Raw genomic sequence first — 20,145 nt, 5'->3', positions numbered from 1 at the left:
GAATATGCATATCCTTGCTACAGGCAGTGTGTGTGTATGTCATTTTTTTTTAAAGGAGGCTATCCCTAATTAATCTTCCACATTACTGTGGCTTGTAGAGACAGAATCCTGGCATGAACGTACAATTTCTTACACTCATAACTGTATCTCAAATGACACCCTGTTCCCTATGTAGTGCACTACTTTTGAAGTTGTGCACGATATAGTGAATAGGGTGCCATTTGAACCATGTATTTCCACATGCAGTGGACATTTCCTTTTCAATGGAGGAGAGCAAGAGGGAGAGTGTGCGAGATAGGGTGACTTACGCAGTTATTATTGATGAGTGTGAGATAAAGTGCTTAATTTGCACGGTCTTCAACCAAATTCATATTGAAAGCAGCATAATTTGCATAAATCTCATTAGATGCAATGAGAAGGGTTCATAAATTGTAATATTAATTAGTCATTTTTGCCTCCCTTTCATGGTGAAAATGGGTTATATTAATAAAAAGAGGGGGGGGGGGGTGTGTGTGATTGTGGAGCCTAATTGGTCTTTGTGTTATCAGCCGGGGCCTGGAAGTGACAGGCTTGATTTAGTTTGGCTTCAACTCTACAGTAGTCTAATGGAGAGAGAGCGAGGCGATGGAGAGGATACTAAATGTTAGTGTGCCTGTGCTTGTGTGTGCTTGCCTACGTGTGTGTTTGCCTGCCTGTGTTTGCATGTGTGTTAGTGCGTGTGTGTGAATGTGTGTGTGTGTGCCATGCTGGTAAATACACTACACAGCAACACTTTAACCTCTTAATGGCCCTCCATGTTCTTCGTGTGGGTGACTTGTCACTCTACCAGAACCTCAGTTTAAATCTACCATAAAGAACCTCTAGCCCCCATCCTCAATTTTCAAGAATTATGGCATAGCAAGGAGTAATACAGCTGGCTGCCTTTTTTGTTTCTTGATATATTAACGTTGCAGCCGAAATGGAACCCTATTCCCTATTTATAGTGCAGCCGGCCAAAAAAGTAGTGCACTAAATGGAGATTAGAGAGCCAAATGTGGAATAGGGTGCCATTTCACCCAAAGCAATACACGGAATAGAGAATAGGGTGCCATTTTGGGCACAACCAATGTTTCCTGGGATTGACCTATTACCCCTGTCTTCTCCTATGCATGTCAGGCACATCAGTAACCCAGCTGCAGGCGGAAGACCCAGACCAGGAGCCCCTCATTTTCGGGGTAGTGGGAGAGGAGGCCATGAGGTACTTTGCAGTGGAGAGAGACACTGGAGTAGTGTGGCTACGACAGCCCCTGGACCGCGAGGTTAGAAGACACAGGCACACACACAACCACCCACACGTGCATGCGCACACCCACACAAACGCACACACCCTGTCTCCATTCCCTCCCCACACTTCCTCCCTCCCTTATGAAGGGTTTTGCTGACATCTCTCTCCATCTCTTCCAGACCAAGTCGGAGATGCAGGTGGAGTTCTTTGTGAGTGACAGCCAAGGGGTAAGAGCCAAGAGTCAACACTGTTACACATCCTGGATGTCAAGCAGCTCACACACTGTAGATACAACTCCACCTGACCAACTATTATTCACTCTGACACCTGTCTCACACGCAACGTTCAAATGCTAAAATACACTGACATTTCAACCTACACAACCCTATGGGTAATGGTTAAGACACTAAATTCATACACTCATTCTATGCATAGAGTGTGTGTAATATTTGTATGTGTCAGGGAGTTGATTGATTGTGTATGTTACTCACTCTGACACCTGTCTAACATGTACTGTTCTGATTTTGTACATTCCCTTCATTTAATTAGGCAAGTCAGTTAAGAACAAATTCTTATTTTCAAAGACGGCCTAGGAACAGTGGGTTAACTGCCTTGTTCAGGGGCAGAACGACAGATTTTTACCTTGTCAGCTCAGGGATTTGATCTTGCTACCTCTCGGTTACTAGTCCAACACTCTAACCACTGCCACACCTCTCCCTGATGCACTAAAACACAATGACATTTCAACCAACACATTCCTATGGGTTAAGACACCACCCTCATTCTGTACATAGAGTAAGTGTATTGTGTGTCTGTGTTTCTCTCGGTCTGTGTGTTTGTGTATTAAACATTAGGACCTCTTGTGCTTTCGCAGGTGGTCAAAGACACAGTGAATATTCAGATAGGAGATGTGAATGACAACTCCCCTACTTTCCATGGCCAGCCATACACAGTACACATTGCAGAGGTAGGCTACAGTCATGTATATGGAATGTGTAATAGCTACTGTATATAACTGTCCTCCCTAACTTGTCCCACTGTCCTTCTGGGGAACACTATCATTGTCCTCTGCAGTCACTGCGGGATGAAGTCTCCCCTTGGTATAGATCTAGGATCAGTTTCCCTCTTACAATCCTAACCTTAACCATTGCTGGGGGAAATGTAAAACTGAAACAAGAAGTCTTGTGTTATGTGTGTGTGACAGTTTTCTACTGATTTATGAGAAAAAGCATAGTTTCTCTTGCTCGATATAATACACAGACAGTGAGAATCTTTGAGTCAATGTCTCTCTATAATTGGTTGACTTATCAGACATGCAACTTTACAACAAGTTGGCAGTGCAAATGGCTGTAGACCTGCATGATAACCAACCACTGGTTTGGGAGTCCTCTTCTTTCTCATATTTGGAGAAAGTAATCCAAATGGCCATACAAATATAACACAACTCTCCCTCTGCAGTGGTCCTCAATCACTCCCACTACAGCTTTTCTTTCTCTCTCTCAGGCTACTACCTCCACTAAGTCTCTCCCTCCTATTTCAGTCTCTCTCCCACCTCTCATTCTCTCCCTCCCTCCCTCTCCCTCTGTTAGTCTCTATCTCCCTCTTACAGTTTCCCTCACTCTCTGGTCTGAAGGAGGAGAGGAAGGGGGGCAGGCTCACTCCCCTTCTCACTCTCTCAAAATCCCCCTCTCCCTCCCTCTCTCCCCCCTCCCTTCTTTTTGCCCTCTCCCCCATCTGATTGTTGATATGAAGTAATTGCCAGAGTAGAGTAGAATGTTGAAGTCTGGAACTTCAAACAGAGGCTGAAATCTATCTCAGCCACGCACACACATATATCGTGTTGTGTTTATATTGAGTGCATAGCCTATCTCCAGTCTTCTTCAAATCTTCAAAGCCACTGGGATTTTTCCCCTCTTCAATCCATAAAGTCAAGCAAATAAATTCAGAGAAAGAGGGGGCTGTTTAGCCTGCCCCCTTTACCTTCTCCTATGAGTGGAGTGAAGAGTTGTCTCAGGTCTCTCTCTGTGTTTTTTCAGGGTTCTCTCAGGATTGTCTGAGGGTTCTATCAGGGTTTTCTCTGCATTATTTGAGGTTCTCTGGGTTCTAGTTACAAAGAGCTGCTAAGCTTAAATTTTTTATTTGAACCTTTATTTAATTAGGCAAATCAGTTAAGAACAAATTATTATTTACAATGATGGCCTACCCCGGACAACGCTGGGCCAATTGTGTGCCTCCCTATGGGACTCCCAATCACATCCAGATGTGATACAGCCTGGATATGAATCAGGGATTGTAGTGACGCCGCTTGCGCTGAGATACAGTGCCTTAGACCACTGCGCCACTCGGGAGCCCACAAATTGCTGCAATTATACCTTTGAATAGATAGAGGCCTTTAGGGCAGGCAAGGCAGGTTGTCCTTGCTGTAGGTACAGCATAACAACATTTTCATAGACTGTTCCGGTCTTGGATGCTGATTGCCTAAAATCCAAGCCATGATTCATTTAATGATAAACCATGGCAAATGCCTGTTTACTGAAGTGTCACTATTGCATCCATAAGAGTGTTTCCACTGTTCTTTTCACATTTATACTGTCCCAGCCAGGCAATTCATGAACATTATCTGAGGCCATGTTTGTGTATGATACATGTACTCCGAGCACCAGCTGTAGCTCACCGAATACTCAGTACTAAGCCATGGGGAAGCTGAGGACGAGATGATGCAGTGAGGGTGTTGTGACTTCGTTCCCTGTTCTATCTTGTTTCCTCCATCCCCTCCCTCCCTCCTTCTCATCCTCTTCCTACAACAACTTTCTGTCCTCTGCATTTTTATGGCCTCATTACCTCTGTGACTTCCGGTGACCTCCGTTGGGCAAAGCAAATACGCTGCGACATCACTCCATCAACCTGTCACTCACCGTATGTGCCACAGTAGCCGGCCAATCACAGATTATGACTTCCATCAGCAACTCTGAGACGATAAGCTAGTTCCTGAAGTTGAATGCAGAGAAAAACAGACAGGCAGAGAAGGAGGGGGATGGACAGAGACGGAACCAGTTTGACGGAGAGGAAAAATAACAGAAAGGAGTGGAAAGAGATGTGAGTGAGAAAGAGAGAGATGTGGTATGTAGAGAGATACATATACAGAGACAGAGGAGGACATTGAGGAAAAAAGTAACAATGGAAGAAATGGGAAAGAGCTGGAAGAGGGAGTGGGAAAGTGAGAACAGGAATACAGAAAACAGCTCAACATGACCTGTGGATGGGTAGCTGTAGAGTAGTAAAGACGAGAGGAATGTGTGTAATTGAGGAGTTGTAAAAGAGGAGTGTGTGCGCACGTGCGCTGGCATGCGTACCGTAATTGTGGGTTTAATTTGTGGTGCTATAAAGAGTGTGAAGGGGAGCAGGTGGGCAGCTAGCATTCCCTGTGTCAGCGCTAATGAGCTGGACAGATTTACAGCAAGCAGCCATGGCACAGTGTGTGGAGACCGAGATAACTGTACGTTGCTCTGGATAAGAGTGTCTGCTAAATGACTCAAATATAAATGAGACCTAATGCGTCTCAAATGGCACCCTATTCCCTATTTAGTACACTACTTTTGATTATGGCCCATCAGATCCTCCCATAGGGCTCTGGTCAAAAGTAGTGTACTATATAGGACATAAGGTGCCGTTTGGGACACATTCAGAGAATATTACCCAAACACAATGTTCGACTAAAACAACAGATGGGCCTCAGCCAAATTCCCCATTTAATGTAATGGTGGTAATAGTGCAGGAGTGCTACATACTGTGTTTTTCACATTTTAGAGTAAGTTGTATCCCTATTAGTTTACTATTTGGTATGAGCCCAAGAAAGGTGGTAATACTGTCTTTCAGCCCTATGATTCTTGCTCTAAATTTAGCATAACACACCTTAAAGTACAATGTACATTAGAAATGTAGTCTGTGTGTGTCTGTGTCTGTCCGTTTGTGTGTGCATGCTTTATTGTGTGCTTTTGTGCATGTTTGTGTCTGTATGTATAACTCACTAGTTGAACAGTTTTTAATAACACCAGTCACCCCAGGGAGTCCCAATCCATTCCCCAGCCTTTACTCCCATGCTTCCTGGCCCTAAACCCTCTCCCACTGCGAGCTAGTCTCTGTGTCATTGACACGCCGCCACCATCAAATGCCACTACTAATGACTTTTCTGAGACTCACCCAGTGTTTTCTGTGTCCTGCTGCTCACCCCGATCCCACAAACACACTATTTCTCTTGCTCTGTCTGTCTTTTCTTTTTTATTTCTTTCTCTGACTTCCCCTCTTTCTTTCTTTGAATTCCACTCTCTCCCATTCATGACTTATACTGTATAGTCAGACAGACAGATGGAGTAATGGACATGGAATGCATGAACAGACAGACAGGCACGCGCTCACACACAAACCCCCAAAAACATCTACATTTTATGTACTATATCTCGCTCTGCTTATTTTACCAACGCCATAACTCATCAATTATTTATTTATCGTGTTGTAGAATATTGAACACAGATAAGGCAATAGTGATGCAGAGGGAGATAGTACAGCCATGCCAAGTCTGGCCCTGAAAGGCACTATACAGATGGATTGAATATATTGGCAAACAGGCAGACAGACAAGCAGACATCCACTGCACTGCTGGATAGCTAACATTGAGCTTATCTGTTTACTCCCCCCCCAACAACACACTCTGTCAGGCAGCAGGTGAAGGAAAATCCGTCCTCAGCCTATTTCTGTATTTTCTATCAGCCCTATCTCAGTGTCCCTCGCGGTGCTGATAGCTCTTACATTGGCTGCTATTTTAAACCGGTCTTCATTTTAGCTGGGGGTGGACAGGCCACACCCTAGAAATATAATGACTAGAATATGGGTGCACTCAATATGGCCACCAGAATTTACAGTAAATGTAATCAAGGAATATTGACTTGAATGGGAATGTCCGTTTTAATCAATCTATTCAATGGAGGACACAAGTTACTTAAACAATGATAGACCATAGAAAGTCAAACAGGATCAAAGCTTGAGAGTGGTCAGGTCATCATACCTGTGCAGTATCCATCTAGCTACACTGTACTGACTGCCACAGCATCCATGTGAGCTGATATTTCATTTATGTTACATTGATGTCACAATGATGTTGAAATCACAAGAGGTTCGAAGGATGGCTGGAGGGTTGGGCTGGGGCAGGGAGCATGGCTGGCAGGCAGGCAGACAGACAGACAGGCACGCAGACAGGCAGGCAGACAGACACATGTACGCACACACTGATCTCTCAGATTGGTTTGGCAAAGTGTATCAGAGAGTGTTCATTATGCCTGTGAATGAGATGTTTAGAGCTTGATGTTGGATTGGGCAGAACAACAGAGAACTTCCACTATTTGATGTGCCCTGTGTCACTATAAAGTAGAAATCAGATTCATGTGATCTAGTCCCTTTTTCTCTTTCTCTTTGTACAATTCTAATTATTATGAAAGCATAACTTAAGCCCTAATAATTTACACCTCTGTGTATCACATTATCCTGCCTGAAGTTATTATACACATATTACATTAATTGTATTAAAACCATTATTTTACATATGACCTATAAACAATGACATTCTGAAACGATCCTATTAATTTAAGAATCTGTTAAACTAAGTAATTAATGTTGGCATAAAGAAATGGTTTGTACTGTTGTTACACTCCCACCACTCCCACCACATATACCATAGCACGCACACACACACACACACACACATTACTGTGATTTGCTCTATGCGTAATGGTTTCTGTATCGTCTCCGAAAGATGAAATTGAATGGGGTGGTTAGTGAGAAGTGACTGGGTGACACTAATACCAAGAGCCATGGAGAGAAGGGTGGAAGGAAGGATAGATTGAGAGAGGGAGATGGGGGGGAGAGAGAGAAAGGATGGACAGAGAGAGAGTGTAAATGAGGAATAGACGGAGAGATAAGGGAGGAGGAAGGTTGAATGGAAAGTAGTCAATATGAGATCCACCCTATAGTTGAGATTAGTTTTGGTACAACTTTTATTTTCAAGGCTTACGGTATATTAATGTCTAGAGGTCTCCATCTGTCCCTATGCATATATCTGAGAGCATTGATTAATGCTCAACACTTGATATCTTGATGTCTACTATGTGTAATACCTATTTCATCTTATACATTTGGTATTTTTATGTCTATGAACTATAAAAAAGCCAACTTAACCAATGGCTTACACAGTGTTATTATGTGAGTTGAGTGGACTTTAAAAGGACAATAATTTGAGCTTGTGTGCTAAAGTCTTCAAAAACACAAATGAATACTGTATTATTTACAGTTAACTATAGTATAACTACTGTAGTATGTATGTATGTATGTATGTATATGTATATACATGCATATATATATATATATATATATATATATATATATTTATATATATATGTTTTTATAAATGAAAATGTGTTGTTTTATTAGGTCAGCCATAGCAGTGTGACACACCTGGAAGACATTAGTGATAAAACTAGTAATTGATGTAGTGTTTTTGCAGATTGTAGTATTTATTGTAGTGTTTTGCGAAAATTACTGTCGTATTTACTATTGTGTTTTTGTTTTATTATCTTTGACATAGAAGTGGAGGCTTTTTCCTTGAGGAAACCTACTGGAGAAATACTAAAATAGCAAATTGTCTGTAACCTGTAGGTAGGTAGGACTGGGGTCTGAATGGACAGTTCAACGCTTGTGCTCTTTTCTATAACCTGGTCTATACTTGGAATGTAGGTTTCTCACTTATGAGTGGCACAGATTGGGATATGGGGCAGGGGAATGGGCATGGTATGTGCAAATGAAATATAGTATTTACTATGGTAAAAAAAAAAAACGCTTGTGTTTTTGAAGACATTACTGTAGTATTTACAGAATTATTCTACAGAATTCTATAGTAAGTACTGGAGTATTTTATAGTAAACTGAAATATTTTTTAATGTGGGAACCAATTGCTTAATAAGTGTTGTGTGAGTTGAGTGGACTTAAAAAGGACATGAATTTGAGCTAATGTGTTAAAAGACTAGGCATAATACTGCCCCCTTTGGATGAATTGCGTGCCCATAGTAAACTAAAAAAAATTCTGTCCAAAATTGCTAATATATGCAAATAATAATTATTATTGGATAGAAAACACTCTAAAGCTTCTAAAACCGTTTGAATTATGTCTGTAAGTATAGCAGAACTCACAGGGCAGGCAATCTCCCAAACTAGTTTTGGAATACTGAAAGTTGGGGTAACTTTGACGTCATCGCCCCCACCCTTCCCAACCAGCTATGGATCTGGAGACACTTTCTATGTCTTCCACTAGATGGCCTCATTCAGTAGAGCGTTTAATTGTGCAAATCCTGCGAGTTTTTGACCCTTTGGGCGGCGAAAGAGTGGGTGTCGCGAGAAAATACATGTGCGTTAGGGCACGCTTTGGGCACAGAGCTTCCTTTGTTCCAGCTCGCCTGAGAAGAAGTGTGATTGTCCGGTTGAATTGAGAATTGTTTTGTACGTTTATAACATCCTAAAGCTTGATTCTGCACTTAGTTTGACCAGTTTAATCAACATATAATATGTAATTTTGAAGTTTTGATGCGCAACTGTTCGGGACCAGAAGTCATTTTGGATGCATTTCAGCTGAAAGTGGTAGCATATGCTAATACAAAGACACACGACTTGAAACCAAACGATGTATTGGGTAAGTATGACTCCTTCCACTACATTCTGATCGAAGACATCAAAGGTAAGGGAATATTTATGTTGTAATTTTGTATTTCTGTTGACTCCAACATAGCGGAGAAATATTGCTTACGTCTGAGCGCCGCCTCAGATTATTGCCTAGTGAGCGATTTCTGTAACGTTAAAAATAAATGTAACACAGCGGTTGCATTAAGAAGCAGTGATTTAAAGTTTGTTTACTCAGCAAACTCTGCTTGAAGTGAGCTGAATTTGAACAAGCTTGTTGAGTAAAATTAGAAATCCATTTTTACTTAAAACCACACCCATCATTATCACATATCCATATCCGTATGCTCTACTGCAGGTTGATTACAAAAAATGTTTATTTCAATACCTGTGTTTTTGTATGTACATTGTTTGGTTAATTAATGTTATGATACATAAACATAAAACATCATTTTCTAAACAAATGCAATCTGTTAATAGTTGGACTTATTCACTCAATGTTGAGCGAACATACCATTCAACTTGAGAATGTAGATTGGTTCAGCTATACAATGCATTCGGAAAGTAATCAGACCCCCTCACCTTTTCCACATTTTGTTACGTTGTAGCCTTATTCTTAAATGTATTACATTATTTTTTTCCCTCATCAATTTACACACTATACCCCATAATGACAAAGCAAAAACACGTTTGTAGAAATGTTTGCTAATTTATAAAATAAAAAAATGGAAATATCACATTTACATAAGTATTCAGACCCTTTAATCAGTACTTTGTTGAGGCAGCGATTACAGCCTCAAGTCTTGTTGGGTACGACGCTACAAGCTTGGCACACCTGTATTTGGGGAGTTTCTCCCATTCCTCTCTGCAGATCCTCTCAAGCGCTGTCAGGTTGGATGGGGAGCGTCGCTGCACAGCTATTTTCAGGTCTCTCCAGAGATATTCGATCGAGTTCAAGTCCGGGCTCTGGCTGAGACACTCAAGGACATTCAGAGATTTGTCCCAAAGCCACTCCTGCATTGACTTGGCTGTTGGAAGGTCAGAATGATGATGCCACCACCATGCTTCACCATAGGGATGGTGGCAAGTTTCCTCCAGGCGTGACGCTTGGCATTCAGGCCAAAGAGTTCAATCTTGGTTTCATCAGACCAGAGAATCTTGTTTCTCATGGCCTGAGGGTCTTTAGGTGCCTTTTGGCAAACTCCAAGCGGGCTCTCATGTGCCTTTTACAGAGGAGTTCCTTCCGTCTGGCCACTACCATAAAGGCCTGATTGGTGGAGTGCTGCAGAAATTGTTGTGCTTCTGGAAGGTTCTCCCATCTCCACAGAGGTGCTCTGGAGCTCTGTTAGAGTTACCATCAGGTTCTTGGTCACCTCCTTGACGAAGGCCCTTCTCACCCAATTGCTCAGTTTGGCCAGGCGGCCATCTGTAGGAAGAGTCTTGGTGGTTCCAAACTTCTTCCATTTAGGAATGATGGAGGCCACTGTGTTCTTAGGGACCTTCAATGCTGCAAACATTTTTTTGTACCCTTCCCCAGATATGTGCTTCGACACAATCCTGTCTCGGAGCTCTGCAGACAATTCCTTTCGACGTCATGGCTTGGTTTTTGCTCTGACATGCACAGTCAACTGTGGGATGTTTATATAGACCTGTGTGTGCCTTTCCAAATCATGTCTAATTAATTGAATGTACCACAGGTGGACTCCAATCCAAGTTGTAGAAACAACTCAAGGATGATCAATGGAAACAGGATGCACCTGAGCTCAATTTTGAGTTTGAATGCACTTTATCTGATTGCCTTACATTTTTTTTTTCAGTGTGGCTGAACTTTGGAACACACACACAAATAGAATAAGCTCCAGACAACCATTTTGTCTGTCAATGTATTTAGGTGATTGTTTCTGATTTAAGTGTTGTGCAGAGACCTAATTTTTCCATTGTTCAATCTATTACCGTAACTTGACACTAAAATATAGACTTGGACGTGTGTGTGTATGTACTTGCGTCATGTGCATGGGCATGTGTGTCTATTGTCGTCTTTTTCCATCCGTGTTGATTTCTGGGTCATTCCACGCAAAGAGTGCCCTTTGCGTTGTTTGTTATTTTATTTAGAAATTGTGCACCAATATTGAATATTAAAAGCATGTTATATTAATAAGTGAAGTGATCGTAATATAGACCATATGGAGATTTTTTAAAAATCTGATTGTTAATATGAATAAAGGCTTGCTAAAGTGCAAAAATTCGGTATTTTGACATGTCCCTCCGTCAACCCTGTTGCACTTCTAGGAAGATTTTAACCCACTTAATCCCTATATTTCTGAAAGTTTCACCATCATTGTGAATACTTATTTTTATTTATTAACCCATCCACCACTCTCCCTCTTCTGAGGACACACAGCTTTTCTGCTACATACAGTTGAAGTTGGAAGTTTACATACACTTTAGCCAAATACATTTATACTCAGTTTTTCACAATTTTTCACAAAAAAAAAATTAGGATTAACACTTTATTTTAAGAATGTGAAATGTCAGAATAATAGTAGAGAGAGTGATTCATTTCAGCTTTTATTTCTTTCATCACATTCCCAGTGGGCCAGAAGTTTACATACACTCAATTAGTATTTGGTAGCATTGCCTTTAAATCGTTTAACTTTGGTCAAATGTTTTGGGTAGCCTTCCACAAGCTTCACACAATAAATTGGGTGGATTTTTGGCCCATTCCTCCTGACAGAGCGGGCGGTGTTCGGCGGTCGACGTCACCAGCCTTCTACCCATCACTGATCAATTTTAAATTTTCCATTGGTTTTGTCTTGTCTTCCTTCACACCTGGTTCCAATCCCATCAATTACATGTTGTGTATTTAACTCTCTTTTTTTCCTTCATGTCCTTGACGGAGATTGTTTGATTGTATGTTATGTGCATGTATTATGTTGGTGTGCGACATTTTTTTTTACCCACTTTTGTTATTTTGTACATTTTGGTTTTTGGAGTTTTATCAGCATTTATTAAACAACTCTGTTTTTACAAAGTTTGTTCTCCTGCGCCTGACTTCCCTGTCACCAACACGCACCCCTTTCACCATGCTTCACGGTTGGGATGGTGTTCTTCGGCTTGCAAGCCTCCCCTTTTTTCCTCCAAACATAACGATTGTCATTATGGCCAAACGGTTCTATTTTTGCTCAGGCCAGAGGACATTTCTCCAAAAAGTACCATCGTTGTCCCCATGTGCAGTGGCAAATCGGAGTATGGCTTTTTTATGGAGGTTTTGGACCAGTGGCTTCTTCCTTGCTGAGCTGCCTTTCAGGTTATGTCGATATAAGATGAGTTTTACTGTGGATATAAATACTTTTGTACCCGTTTCCTCCAGCATCTTCACAAGGTCCTTTGCTGTTGTTCTGGGATTGATTTGCACTTTTCGCACCAAAGTATGTTCATCTCTAGGAGACAGAACGTGACTCCTTCCTGAGCGGTATGACGGCTGCATAGTCCCATGGTGTTTATACTTGCGTACTATTGTTTGTACAGATGAACGTGGTACCTTTAGGTTTTTGGATATTGCTCCCAAGGTTGAACCAAACTTGTTGTAGGTCTACAACTTTTTTCTGAGGTCTTGGCTGATTTATTTTGATTTTCCTATGATGTCAAGCAAAGAGGCACTGAATTTGAAGGTAGGCCTTTAAATACATCTACAGGTACACCTCCAATTGACTCAAATGATGTCCATTAGCCTATCAGAAGCTTCTAAAGCCATGACATAATTTTCTGGAAAACTGAACAATCAAATAATGGGTACATAACCCGACTCACACCAGGACAGGCGTGCACAAGCACTTACAATAAACAATCACCGACAAGGACATGAGGGGGAACAGAGCGTTAAATACACATGTAATTGATGGGATTGGAACCAGGTGTGATGGAAGACAAGACAAAACCAATGGAGGATGAAAAGAGGGTCAGCGATGGCTAGAACGTAGCCCAACAAGAAGGGGGACCATCTTCGGAGGAAGTCGTGACATGAAAACTGTTGTTTTTGATTAAAGAAGCAATAAAATGGGCCATCTTTAGACTAGTCGAGTATCTAGAAAATCTGCATTTGTGGGTTTGATTACAGGCTCAAAATGGCCAGAAACAAAGACCTTTCTTCTGAAACTCGTCAGTCTATTCTTGTTCTGGGAAATGAATGCTATTCCATGCAAGAAATTTCCAAGAAACTGCAGATCTAGTCATATTTTATCAAATGCATTTTCAAAATCTGCTATGAATACCAGGCTTGGTATATTGGAGGTCTCATAATTTTCAATTGTTCCAAGTAATTGTGAAATATTATCCGCAATATGTCTTTGTTGTATTTGTTTTGCATTTTATTAGGATCTCCATTAGCTGTGCAAAAGCAGCAGCTACTCTTCCTGGTGTCCACACAAAACATGTCATAATACAGAATATTAATAGACAAGAACAGCTCAAGGACAGAACTACATCAATAAAAACAAATAAAAAAAATGCACATGTAGCCTACATATTGTAAGGCTCTGCTTTTCTTTTCTTAGTCAACCTTCTGTTCTTTTTCTTTGTGTTCTGGAACGTAGCCCTGTCTTTTATTTTTGTTTGTTTCTCACCTGGTCTCATCAATTCTCTATTTTTTTAAAGATCTTTCTGTTTGTATGGTTGTGAGGTATTGCTTGTTTTTGACTGTTTACCTGTGTTTGACCATTGCTAGCCTGTGACAACGATTCCTGCCTTCTGCGAAGGCTTAATAAACGTCTGCCACGCTCTGCACGTGAATCTACACTTTTTTCTCCATGAGCATTCATTACACATATCAATACATACACACAAACTATCTAGGTCAAGTAGGGGAGAGGGGTTGTTGCATTATCTGTTTTTTGAAACAAGGTTTGCTGTTCATTTCAGCAATATGAAATGGAACGAAGTTCCATGAAATAATGGCTCTATATAATACCGTATGCTTTCTTGAATTTGTTCTGCATTTCGGGACTGTGAACACACCCCTGGTTGCATGTTTGGTGGGGTAAAATTGTGTGTCTCAGGAGCTGTGTGTAAGTTGATTATGCAAACAATATCGGATTTTCAACGCAAATGTTTCTTAAAAAAAATTATTGGGACAGAGACTGGCATGTAGTAGTAGATTTGGATAGAAAACACTCTGAAGTTTCTAAAACTGTTTGAATGATGTCTGTGAGTATAACATAACTCATATGGCAGGCGAAAACCTGAGAAAAATCCAACCAGGAAGTGGGAAATCTGAGGTTTGTAGTTTTTCAACTCTTTGCCATTCCAATATACAGTTTAAATGGGGTCATATTGCTTCCACTAGATGCCAACAGTCTTTAGAACTTTGAGGCTTCTACTGTGAAGTGAGGGCGAATGAGAGGGGATTGAGTCAGGTGTCTGGCAGAGTGCCACAGCTCGTGATTATTGAAGATTTATGATACAACATCCTAAAGATTGATTCTATACTTAGTTCGACAAGTTTCTACGACCTGTAATATAACTTTTTGAACTTTTCGTCCGACGTTCGGCTGGACCTGAATACGCGTTTGGATTTCTTTAGCAGTAGTACAGTACAATCAGACCTTCTTGTTGAGTACCTGAAAGTCTACCATTTTTATAGGAGTAATTAAAACATGTTTATAATGAATCTTTGAGTACATCAAATAAGGTCTGAAATACCTCTACTGGTATACCATAAAGCCCTGGTGTTTTTCCAGACTGAAAATATTGAATTCCCTCAAAAATGTCATTTTCTCTAAGTTGGCCTTCACATAGGTCTTGCTGTACATTTGTTAATTTTACATTATTATTATTAAGAAATAAATCCTTACAGTTTACATCATTCAGCTGAAATGAAGGAGACTGAAAATAAAACATATGATTAAAATATTTTGTTCCTCTTTCAAAATATAATTTGGTGAATCATGGATAACTGTCATTTGTTACAAGTTTATGTAAATTATTTTTGGTAGCATTTCTATGTTGAAGATTCACTGATTATGTTTTTGCACAATTTTACATCCAATTTGCTTTATTTTTGTAATACATTACACTTGATCGTTCTTGAATAATCGTTCTTGAATACCTCCAATTATTTTTGTTTTTCCTCTGACCTATTTTGTGCCGCTATGTACAGTTTCCATTACCAACTACATATGCTGTTATCTATTTCCTTTATTGGTCTAATCTCTTTTGTCCTAAACTGCTTTAATTTTAATGATGGGTATTATATTGAATGTCCTCTAAAAGTACATGTAAAGGTGTCCCATACAATAAATGGTATCTCCTGTACCTATGTTTTGCAGAAAAAAAAGTAAATTATGAATTATTTTGTCTTAGTTAAAACAAATTGTCATTCAATAGGCTTTGATTAAATTTCCAATATCCCCGTCCATGTGGAAATTCTGTAAGAGTTATATGAAGGCCATTTAGATGGTGGTCCGATAGCATTCGGTCTCCTATTACTACTTTTTTTTGAGGCTAGCAAGAATGAAAACAGTAAGTAATCACGACAGCTAGCTTGATTAAGCCTGCTCCATGTATATATCACTAGGTCAGGATTTTTCAGCCTCCAAATATACACTAGTTCTAATGTAACCATATTTGTGAGTGCTAGAGGGTGATAGTTTGTATTGTGTTTTCCTTTACAATGAATTGAGGTACTTAACACCATATTATAATCTCCCACCATGATTTATTAATTTGTTGCTTGTGAGCTCAGTAGATTATATATATTTTTAAAAAGTGTGTCATCATTATTTGGCCCATATAGATTAATTAGCCAGATCTGTTTTGGTCAAATAGCATATTTAAAGGAATCCATCTTCCTTGAAGATCTGTTTGCACAATTAGATCAACCTTTTTATTAATTAGTATAAATGACCCCTTCTGAGTTTCTTTGCCCATGACAAAAATATATTTCTCCCTCCCGTACCTTTTCACACCCAACCTCATTTATATTTGTAAAGTGAGGTAAAAATGTATCTTTTTTGAATGATCTGCTAAGCATTTACAATTGTAACTGGCTAACTTATTTCCGCACTTACCATAATGATACCCAAGTTTCAATTATACTTACCACAACCAATGCTTCTAAATTTACCCTTAAAAAGCACCATGATTATTACAGTGGTTCGTCCTTTAAAAGTTGCATGATGCCGCAGAATTCTATGGTACATTCTTTAATTGTCAGCCATTTTTACCATTAAAGCTAGATAGTGCTAGTTTGAACACCAGAGGGCATCTTTGAGAAGCATTTGAAAGTCTTAAAAAACTTTTTTGTTAGAACATAGTATATGGGACTGATTTTAAGAAATGTTGCTTAATTCATTGGATTAATATTATGGTGTTTCTAGTCCAAGAAAAATGAAAACCCTCATGGTTTCCGTTAAGATGGAACGGAAAATGTGGTGCTGTACAACGTCAGGAGTAGGCTACAGTACTAACCACATAACATTTCTACACCCTAATTGTATTATTGTAGTCTAACCAATACCCAAATGGAGATTCAGTGAAAATAAAAATCTCAAGACCAGTCCCCATGCTTGTCTTAGAGCAGCAGGAAACAATGCTAAAATAGTTGACCACAGCTATTGCTTCAAATCCTATTGCTTCTAACTTCAATATACTCTTTAAATAAACAAGTCCTACACACCTTTTAACAGCGCATTACTCAACGCTAGTGAGACTCGTGTTGCCTACAGTATATCGTGACAGGGTTAATAATATATCTGTGAGAATATCTAAGGGGCTTTTATACAATTCTAAATGAATTATTATTGTTTGTTTAAAAAAAGAACAATATTTTGGAGATTATTTTATTTTCTAATAAAGTAAAAAAAGCGAGAAAAATGCCATTCTTGAACAAGGGGTGAGACATTGTTACTTATTGTAAATAAAGGCCGTTTGTTATTTAGAATTATTTTTTTTTTCTGTTTTTAGTGAGAGAGAAACCTTAAACCTAGTCATCTCATGGGTCTCCCAGTTGAGGATGGCATGGGTATTGAACCATCATCTGCAGTGTTTTAGGCACTGTACAACGTGACCGGTCAGGAGTAGGCTAAAGTACTAAAGTAAGAGCAAAATAATCCTAACATTTCCACACCCTAATTGTAGTCTAGGTTTCTCTTAGAATAAAAACCTGTGTATCACCAGTTTTTGTAAGTAATACTGAAGTCGTGCACAATTATCAGTTTCTATTTTGGTTCATGTTGTCAGTAAGTCACAGTAGCGCCTTGGGACCCAAAAGCATAATCATTGCTCTAACTCCCCCTTGTGCTGGTCTGGAGGGTACGCAGGGTACCGTACTAAACCACAAATTACTCTTAAGTCCCGCAGCATGATCACAAAACATTTAGTTGAGCAACGTCTGTAAGTGTCCATATAGCTGTACCATAATATTTGCACAGTTAAGCATACTGTAGCTGCAACTTTGTAAACCTCCAGTTGTCCTAATGTTCCACCCACTAAAACCTCCCCCCATGTCTAGGTCTGTTGTCACTAAGACTATCAGACCATCTCCTTGACTCATGACGCACCTTTGCGTCCTAAGGCAAACCCTTGGCCGCCAAATGACGTAGGCCAGAGGGAAATTTGCGCAGTCCCATGATGATAACATAATTAAATACTGCCACCCTTCACTAACACATTCAAAGCCCCATAGGTCTATTGCATATCTATGAGGATGCTTTTTAAGAGAACGAATCAAATAACATGGAAAACAGTCAGAAAAAAATCAATAATAACAATAATAGATCATATTAATAGAAATAATAATAGCACAATATTATAAATTCATGCTCATATTTAGAAAGTCCTAGCAAGGCTATTAGCATGTCAGTCCAGCCTGCTCAGTTCATTGGATCCAATTATTATTATTATTTTTTTTTAATTAAGAGATAATTACCTATATCGCAAGACCAGTTCTTTATGTCCATTACATGCCAAACATATTTAATTATATCCTTTTTTATTCCAAGAAAAACAAAGAAGGTAAAAGGAACAGATTCTGGCGGTCTTAAGCATCACACTACCCATAAAGGAATGCCTAAATTTAACTTACAATCAACCCTGACACAGTCATGGCAAGATAGCCAAGAATACATGCAGTACTGACAATCCAGAGCGAGTAAACCTGACTTGCCTACTGACTAAATACTTTTTTGCCCCAATGTACCTATCACTCGACTCCTTGAACATTTGGTCGTTTACATACAATTTTTCGACCACTAGACAAACATTCTGCTTCTCTGCTCGGAGCCTTTTGACAGTGGGGTACAAGGCACGTTGTCTCTCCACTATTTCATGGGGAAATTGTTCATTCATAGAGAATGGGGTGTTCTTCAGTTCCCTACCCTAATGTAACAAGACAATTTTCATTTTGTAGTGAGTTATCATAGCTACAATCGAACGGGGCCTTCCCTTCACTCTGCCACCTGAAACGGTGAGCCCTTTGAAAATCAATTGTATCCACCTCTTCGTCCGTCATCTTGAGATTGTGTTTCATGAATACCTTGAATTTTTCCCCCATTGACTGATAGTGTTAATTTTCATGCTCCTTTATTTCCATTATAACAATATTATTCTTCATACTTCTGCACTTTAGACCAAGTAGTTCGGCTTTCATTGTTTTATTAACATATCTTAGCCTCTGTAGTGTATTTTAGGGAGAACACGGTAGTTTTCAATATCTTATCTTGTCATATTTTTTACATTTTATTACTGTAATCCATTCCTGTTTTTAAGGCCTGAACCGCCCTTGTTTTCCCAGACAATAGATCCATCTGTTTTAATTGCTCGCTCATGCTTGTAAGCAGTGCTTTATCTTCTGGAGACATACAGTGTCTTGTGAAAGTATTGACCTCTTGGCATTTTTCCTATTTTGTTGCCTTACAACCTGTACACAACATGCCTACCACTTTGAAGATGTAAAATATTTTTTCTTGTGGAACAAATTAGACAAACTATTCACCCCCAAAGTCAGTACTTTGTAGAGCCACCTTTTGCAGCAATTACAGCTGCAAGTCTCTTGGGGTATATATCTATAAGCTTGGCACATCTAGCAACTGGGATTTTTGCCCATTCTTCAAGACAAAACTGCTCCAGCTCCTTCCAGCTGGATGGGTTCCGCTGGTGTACCGCAATCTTTATGTCGTACCACAGATTCTCAACTGGATTGATGTCTGGGCTTTGACTAGGCCATTCCAAGGCATTTCAATGTTTCCCCATAAACCACCTGAGTGTTGCTTTAGCAGTATGCTTAGGGTCATTGTCCTGCTGGACGGTGAACCTCCATCCCAGACTCAAATCTCAGAAAGACTGAAACAGTTTTCCCTCCAGATTTTCCCTGTATTTAGCGCTATCCATCTTTCCTTCAATTCTGACCAGTTTCTCAGTCCCTGCCAATGAAAAACATCCCCACAGCATGATGCTGCTTCACTGTGGGGAGTCGTGTTTGTAGGTTGAGGAGAGGTGTCGGGTTTGTGCCAGACATAGCATTTTCCTTGATGGCAAAAGCTACATTTTAGTCTCATCTGACCAGAGTACCTTCTTCCATATGTTTGGGGAGTCTCCCACATGCCTTTTGGTGAACACCAAACTTGTTTGCTTAATTTTTTCTGTCAGCAATTCCTTTTTTTCTGGCCACTCTTCTGTGAAGCCCAGCTCTGTGGAGTGTATGGCTTAAAGTGGTTCTATGGACAGCTACTCCAATCTCCGCTGTGGAGCTTTGCAGCTCCTTCAGGGTTTTCTTTGGCCTCTTTTGTTGCCTCTCTGATTAATGCCCTCCTTGCCTGGTCCGTGAGTTTTGGTGGGTGTTCTCTCTTGGCAGGTTTGTTGTAGTGCCATATTGTTTCAATTTTTTTATAATAGATTTAAGGGTGCTCTGTGGGATGTTCAAAGTTTCTGATATTTTATTATAACCCAACCCTGATCTGTTCTTCTCCACAACTTTGTCCCTGACCTGTTTGGAGAGCTTCTTGGTCTTCATGGTGCCACCTGCTTGGTGGTGCCCCCTGCTTAGTTGTGTTGCAGACTCTGTGGCCTTTCAGAACAGATGTGTATATACTGATATCATGTGACAGATCATGTGACACTTAGATTGCACATAATGGACTTTATTTAACTAATTATCTGAAGGTAATTGG

The 20,145-nt window shown here is 39.9% G+C and overlaps 1 pseudogene; it reads left to right on the top strand.

Annotated features, from left to right (window-relative positions):
* The first annotated feature begins 1,105 nt into the window (after window positions 1-1,105).
* LOC139367293 (cadherin-23-like) overlaps window positions 1,106-20,145 on the top strand; it is a 187,209-nt pseudogene continuing 168,169 nt past the window's right edge.

This window comes from Oncorhynchus clarkii, chromosome 16 (assembly GCF_045791955.1).
Source record: "Oncorhynchus clarkii lewisi isolate Uvic-CL-2024 chromosome 16, UVic_Ocla_1.0, whole genome shotgun sequence".
Lineage (NCBI taxonomy): Eukaryota > Metazoa > Chordata > Actinopteri > Salmoniformes > Salmonidae > Oncorhynchus > Oncorhynchus clarkii.
Note: the sequence above shows the minus strand (reverse complement) of the source record. Positions and strands in the feature narration are given on the sequence as shown.